This window comes from Sardina pilchardus, chromosome 11 (assembly GCF_963854185.1).
Source record: "Sardina pilchardus chromosome 11, fSarPil1.1, whole genome shotgun sequence".
NCBI classification, from domain to species: Eukaryota; Metazoa; Chordata; class Actinopteri; order Clupeiformes; family Clupeidae; genus Sardina; species Sardina pilchardus.
The window spans coordinates 14,176,599-14,184,098 of record NC_085004.1 but is presented as its reverse complement, the minus strand read 5'-3'; the positions used below and the strand labels follow the sequence as shown (position 1 = coordinate 14,184,098).

At 52.6% G+C, this 7,500-nt stretch overlaps 1 protein-coding gene across 1 annotated transcript in view; it reads right to left on the bottom strand.

Moving 5' to 3' along the window:
* The window catches only part of efl1 (elongation factor like GTPase 1), a 71,181-nt gene that overhangs the window by 24,093 nt on the left and 39,588 nt on the right, over positions 1-7,500 (bottom strand). The window lies entirely within an intron of this gene.

The following is a 7,500-nucleotide window of genomic DNA, read 5'->3' as shown; positions in this document are numbered from 1 at the left end:
TCAGAAACCTCCAGGGTCCAGCTCCATAGAGACACGGGTCAATATGCTGACCGCCGCAGAGCACTTCAGGTCCAAACGAGGGGCGTGCCACTTTACATGCACCGCATGCTTCGTCCAGCACAAATCCAATTGCCATTTACATAAGATTCCCCTGGTGCTGACCGCCTCTGACCCCAGGGATGGGAAGTGGGGGCGCGCGCACACACACACACACACACACACAAAAACACAAAAACACAAAAACACACACACACACAAACCATATTGCACACGCACACACGCACACACACCATATTGCACACACACACACACACACACACACACACACACACACACACACACACGGTGTGAGGTGGGAGCTCGTTCTGCACACTGCAGTTCGGACAATTGCTGCCCAGACCCTTTTCTTCCCCTTTGAGTGTACTTTTGACTGACAGGGAAAATAACCTGACATCCTCAGCAATCGTCTAATGGCAGGCCGGGGAGCCGTCACGGGAGAGGAAGAGCAGGAAGAGGCTTGAGAAAAACAATGACGCCATAATGGGTCTGGTCGATCCTAGAAAACCTGGACCCCCTACAAAAACAGATGTACATACAGTACAGTACATGCACACACAGAGCAGACCTCTGTTCCGCTCCATGGCCATGGCGTCCTATTTAACTCTGTGGTCGGCCTATACCGTACATCCCCTATACAGCCTCCAATGTGTATTACACACAGCTGTAACCAGCGGGGCCAAACGGTGGTTGGACACCTCACTGCTTGCACCAAGAGGCCTTCACAAAAACAGACGGGCGAAAATCTTCTTCCCATTCCCAAGAGATCGCTCTCTTCTGGACTTCCCCCCCGCCTGCCTGGGCACAGGATTTTCTGTTTAATCAAAGGCTATAATTACATTCCATTGCTGGAAGAGCATTCTGGAAGTCTCGAGCTCAACCTGCCGCAGCTCCTCAGAGCCACAGAGAAGGTTCTGGAACTCAGCGGGGCCGCAACCAGGTGCACGACTGAAGCGCTCGATCCGCAGAGCGTTAAAAAAAAAGAGCCGTTTTTAGAAAGACGGCTCTCTGAATTTTATCACATCTGCTGCCGCCGGTTCCGTTGATTACGGAGGAAGCTCGTTACTGCAGCAGACGCTCCGCGAGCGGAACACCATCAGTCGTGCGCGTCTGGCGAACGGAACGCTTCGGTGCCGTGCCTAGCGTGGCCTGTCTGGTCGCCCGCTGCCGCTGCTGTTGCTGCTGACCGCTCACTGCCCTGCCGCCTGGACCATGCCTGGAATTACTGAGGGGGGCCAGTGCAGTAAGAGGTCCGATCCTATTTAAGAGCCAACACCTGCAGGCACTAAAACAATACAATAAAAGGGGCTCAGCTCTAATCGCGCTCGCGGTTTTAATACTTCTGCCGTGTCTGTAAATGTCAGGCGTCCCCCCCCCCCCCCCCCCCTCCCCCGCTGGCTTTCCCCTGGACTTTGTAACACAAGACGGGCGGCGGATCCGTCTCAGGAGATCAGTGTCTGAGGCCCACGGGTGACATCATGGCCGCGGTATTACCCGGGCCGAGGCCGGGGCGGGTTTTTTTTTTTTTTTTTTTTTTTTGTGGCCGCGTGATTCACAGATACGGGGCCCGGACCAAGTAAAACAAACAGAACTCAAGAAGACCATCAAAGCCTGGACACTCACACCGAGGGAACAATTAAAACATCTGAAGGGTGTGCGACGGCTAGGAAAAAGCCAGACACCCCATGTTGAGAAAACACCCCCCCCGTCCCCCCCCGAGGACAAACCCGCCGTCCACCTCCTGAAACATTACGGGGCGCGAGCACAGCCGCCGGTGTAATGAAAGACAGCCTCTTTTTATTTTATTTTACATGGAACAGGAGATACCCCATCACCGTGGAGGGGAAGAGCCAACGTCCCGAGCCAAATGTGAATAACAACGAAGAGAGAGAGAGAGACTTCTTTTGGCTAGAGCGGTCACATGATGCACGGCCCATCATCAGGCGGGTCAGACTTGAGGCAGTCGCCGCGGTGTGTTTAGATTACACTGAAACACATTAGTCATCGGGAGAGATCTCCTGGCTGACCTGCATCTCTCGCATATCTGGAGAAATCCATTAAGCTAATCCCGCGGCCGAGCTTCACACATTTTTGGACGAAGCCCCTCGCCGTGCCTTTGATAGATAAGTCCCCGTCGAGAGCCGGTCAGCAGCGGGGTTGGGGGGGGGGGGGAGGGGGGAGTAAACGTTAGTGCCCGGGCCTTCGGGGCAGCTGCCGACGCGCCTCTGCTGAGACAGTCAGGCTGGAGGTGAGCGGAGTCCCCCCCCCCCCCCGGTGTGACCTCACCGGGTCGGCCTGCTCGTTTACGGGCTGCAGAGGCGGGGGGCGAGGCGGCGGCGGCGGCGGTGGTGGGAGTGAGACGGCGGTGGTGAGCAGCAGCAGCAGCAGCGTTTGCTCGCACGGTTCTCTCCCAGGCAGACAAAATGAAGTGGCCAGATTCAACAGAGGCCCTCTTTGTGTGTCCCCCCCCATTAGACTCAACCTCCTCTCTCCACTTCTCCCCCAAACACACCCCCCCCCACCTCCGCCCCTACCACCTCCTCTCTACTTCTCCCCAAACACCCCCCCCACTGCCCCTACCTCCTCCCTCCCTAGCCAGAGGCACACTGTGCTGTTTATCTTATGGCTGATGACTTCCCTTTCGCTCGCCGACTTCACTCCCCTCGGAGTGCGCGCCGGCCGCGTTGAGAGGGGAGCGGAGGGGAGGGGAGGGGAGGGGAGGGTGGAGTGCCCCCCCCTCCCTCCCTCCCCAACCAAATTAAACGCATTTTTCTTCCAAAAGAGCAAAGTGAAACAAACTGTGGCGATTCCCCTCCGATTTTCAGATGGGCTTTTAATGATTCATGCACAAATCCTGCCACTCCTAAACTTTTCACCTCACACATGCTTTTTATTTCTCCACCACAGGACCCCTACTTAGAGGAGAGAGAGAGAGAGAGAGAGAGAGAGAGAGAGAGAGAGAGAGAGAGAGAGAGAGAGAGAGAGAGAGAGGGGATGCACAGAGAAAGAGAGAGAGAGATAGAGAGAGAGGGGATGCAGAGAGAGAGAGAGAGAGAGAGGGGATGCACAGAGAAAGAGAGAGAGAGATAGAGAGAGAGGGGATGCACAGAGAGAGAGAGAGAGAGAGAGAAAGAGAGACAAAGAGAGACAAAGAGAGCAACATAAAGCGTGGCGCTCAGTCGTGTGCTTTTCAGTGGAAAATAAGAGGGTCCTAATTCAATTCGGGAGGAAAGGAACGCAAACGAGGTCGGGACTTCTCAGAGGAGAGTGTGTGCCATCTCGATGCCTGATAAGGACCGCTGGCGTGCCTGCCTGCCTGCCTGCCTGCCTGCCTGCCGCCCGGGCCGAGCACAGCAGAGCAGAGCAGATGCTGGACATAAAGGGCCTTTCACATGAAACCTGAGAGGGTAATTACTCAAAAGGTTAGTGGGTCTGCGAGGCTTTTCTCCTGAGAGAGTCCAACAAAAGGCCTCTAAAACCCACAACTGAACAAATAATCTTAGCAAGAGAGAGAGAGAGAGAGGGGAAGGGAACAAGAGAGAGAGAGAGAACGAGAGAGAGAGAACGAGCGAGAATCACATCGGCGACGTTTAAGTCCGACTCATTTCTCCAGTCGTGTCAAGGAATCTGCGATGCAGATGGTAAGCAACCGTGTAGAGCCTCCAATCTGGGGAATTTAAACAACAGTAACAAAAACCACGGAAGTAAATAACACCCTGATTGCAAAAAAGAAAGCAGAAAGACTTGGAAGTGAAATCAGAAGCCCGACTTCTGTTTCAAGCTTCTGATCTCTTCTGTGAGGTGTGAGCTCCACAGGCCTTGGCCTTCAAGCATGTCCCGCAGCCTTGTGAACATGAATCATGCGCGACGCACATGCCTTGCAGTGTGATGAGTAACAGAGTTCCTACAGATGCGTCCTCTCGCACACATCCCCCCCCCCCCTCCCCCTCAAGCCAGCTCTTGTGCAAGTAACAGCTTGGTACAACAACGGCGCCCATCACTTACATGTGTGCGTGCGCGCGCACATGCATATATAGTATATTGGTGTGTGTGTGTGTGTGTGTGTGTGTGTGTGTGTGCGTGTGCATGTGTGTGTGCATGGGGGATTCCAGGACAGGCTTAGTTAAACTGTCTCATAAAAGGATGAACAAAATAGGGTCTGATATTTTAAGTACTGCCCCCACCATCGGCTTAGAGCTGCGCGTGCATACCACTCGACTCGACACAACCTTGATCAGAACAACGGAACGGAGAGCCCAACACAAAGCTCCGCCGGCACTTTTCTTTGATTATCTTTATTCGATCGCTCCATTGATCAAAGCTGATTAGAGGGCTTCTGTCGAGAGCCTTAGCCATGCGGGGCAGGTCATTCTGTCACTTCCGCCCGCAATCACCGAGCGCGGGAGATAAAAACGGTCCATAAACACACGGTTTGTTCTAGAAGAAACAAACAAAAGGCACTTCCTTCTGCTTTTGGCACGGCCGGCGGTCAGTGAGAAAGCGGCGCTGCTGCGCTCGGAGGGACTGCCCTGCACTGATAGGCCACAGGGGCCCTGTGAGGACAAGCCCAGAGCCAGACGCAGGGGTTATCAGAAGGGGCCAGCCTTTTCCTCAACACAACACCGCTCTCTCCACACACACACCGCAAACCCCACCGACAGAGGACACGTCAGGTCTTCCTCCACACACACACACACACACACACACACACACACACACACACACACACACACACACACACACACGCACCACCCCCCCATGATTGTTTTTCGAGAAGATCGAGAGAGAAAGTGGGACACGCACGTCGTCTCCATCCTGAATGCCTGAGGGAACAAAGTCAGCCACGTCCAAGAGAGAGAGAGAGAGAGAGAGAGAGAGAGAGAGAGAGAGAGAGAGAGAGAGAGAGAGAGAGAGAGAGAGAGAGGCTCAGAACGGTGACTCAAGCCTGGAGAAATTTCCTCAAACCACAAATACAGTTGGCCCCAACACAAGTTATATAAAGAGTGTTTCCCCCCCTCCTTTCTTTGTGAACTTGGCAGCTGTTCCCGCTCCTCTCAGCTGTGGTTCGCAGTGCTGGCTTCAAAGCAGGCCGTGTCAAGTACTGCTAAAGCTATAGCTGAGAAGTTCAAGAATAATGACGGCTAAGTGTTTTTTTTAACACATTTAGTCTCTGCACGTTGCATCATGTATGGTAGCCTTCTTATTTGTTTCAGTAAAGTTGGACAAAAATGCTGGCGGATCAGGCCTGACTATCTGAAATTGTGAAAAACAAGTGTTAACAGCTACCTCTCTGAAAGTGGCTACAGCACAAACAGAACTCATAAAACTAGTCTTCAGGGGGTTTCAAGAGGTTGTTTTTGCAATGTCAAAAGTAGTCTGAAAAGTGGAAGTTATAGGGTCGAGCTGTCTAAACTCTGAAATAGATCTACTGATGTAAAAACACCATCCAACTACAGGGATATTTTCAAATGTTTAACTGGGGTCAACGTTATAGAACAAACAGCACTGCTCTTTGGCCTATGTGATTATGTAACATGTTCTGAAAATATCAATTCATTAAAAAATGTATGGATTTGAAAAGTTAGCTCACGTTCAGACAACTCGAATTTCAACTTCATTCAGTGCTCTAAAAATGGCTTATTCAGTGTGAGCCAGGCAGTGTGATCGCACCGACAGTGAGAAAAAGCGAGCCAGCCATTAAATAATAAAAACTGCCTCAATATCGCGCCACGAGCCTTTCCGCTTCAAGGAGCTTCAGTACAAGAGTCTGTTGGACACGCACACACACACACACACACACACACACACGCACACACAATACGCTCCAGGCGATATGGAGAGCGTCTCAAACAAAAGTGTGTGTGGTGGAGGCGAGCACGCGAGCCGAATCATTACCGGCGCACTGACGGCGGTGCATTGAAGCCTGGGCCCCGACTGAAAGGTGGCCCCTGTCCCCACAGCCGGCCAAGAAAAGGAGCCGCTCAACAAAGGAGACAACGGCAAAGGGAAACGGCTACGCACCAGCTGTCAAAGTCCAACGTGCTGTTGGGTCCAGGACAGCACTTACTTGCCAGGGCCCAATTATTTTGGTGGACGAAGAGAGTGTAAGACGGCGTGTGGAGGGAGGGTGTGTGTGTGTGTGTGTGTGTGTGTGTGTGTGTGTGCATGGGTACAGCAGCTGGTGGTTTGAGCGGTGGGTGGTTTGGGGAGGGTCGGGTGGGATTTCGACCCCCTGATCAGCTGTCACCACGAACACACACTACAGCTCACCTCTCCCAGTTATGGACCAACATCTGCACCCATTCACTTCCTCCTGCTCTTTCTCTCTCTTTCTCTCTCTCACACACACACACACACACACAGAACACACATCCCCGCCCCCAACCCACACACACACACACACGCACGCGCGCACACACGCACACGCCTCAGACACCAGACAAAGAGAGCAAACATCTGACAGAGAAGCCACTTTTCAGTGGGATACAGGAAACGGTGATTTGCTGCTCTGTAGACACTGACCGAAAACAAAGCGCCTCGATATAGTAAACAAAAAACCCAAAATATTCCACTCCAGTGAGGACACTCCGTTCTTATTGCTTTCCCCCCCAAAATTGTTTTCATTGTCTGTCTGAGATCACAGGCGTTGGAGAAAAACCTGCCTCCACTGCGCTGGTTTGCGTTCAGTGAAGAGCTCTGTTTTTTGTCACGGAGGACTATCTCCCTGAGGGGACATCCATCCATCTGCTCCACGAGGAAAAGAAGAAAACACACACACACACGCGCACACACGCACACACACGCGCACACACACGCACACACACGCACACACACGCACACACACACACACACGCACACACACGCACACACACACACACACACACACGCACACACACGCACATACACACACACACACACACAAGCACACAAGCACACACGTACGCACACACACACAAAATGCAAAAAAAAAGACAAGACAGTAAAGAAAAAGAAATAAAACATCTGACTGAATCAGAAGAATCAAACGTATGAATAGTAAAAAGAGGCTGATGTGAGACTGCAGGGACGGCCTTGCTGGCTCATTAAACCTCTTTAGCTGTCGACTCTCTTCTCCCCCCGTAGCATCGCCAGCCTGACAGCGTGAAGAATGTGCCATTTTCAAAAACATTTTACTTGGGGAGTGCGGAGAGGAGAGGGGGGGGATGGTTGATTGGTGTGTGTGTGTGTGTGTGTGTTTGTGTGTGAGTGTGTGTGACTGCGAGGCGGGCTTTGATGTTTAGCGCGCACAAAGAAGCCTAATGGACACAGAGGGCCGGCTCAGGTGTCTCTGAGCTGAGGTCATTCCCGTTGTAGCACTCCTGGCGTCGTCCAATTACCTGCAGACAACAGCAGCGCCGGGCCACCTGTGCAGCCCAGCAGATTCACGCGCACCCAGAGTCTCCA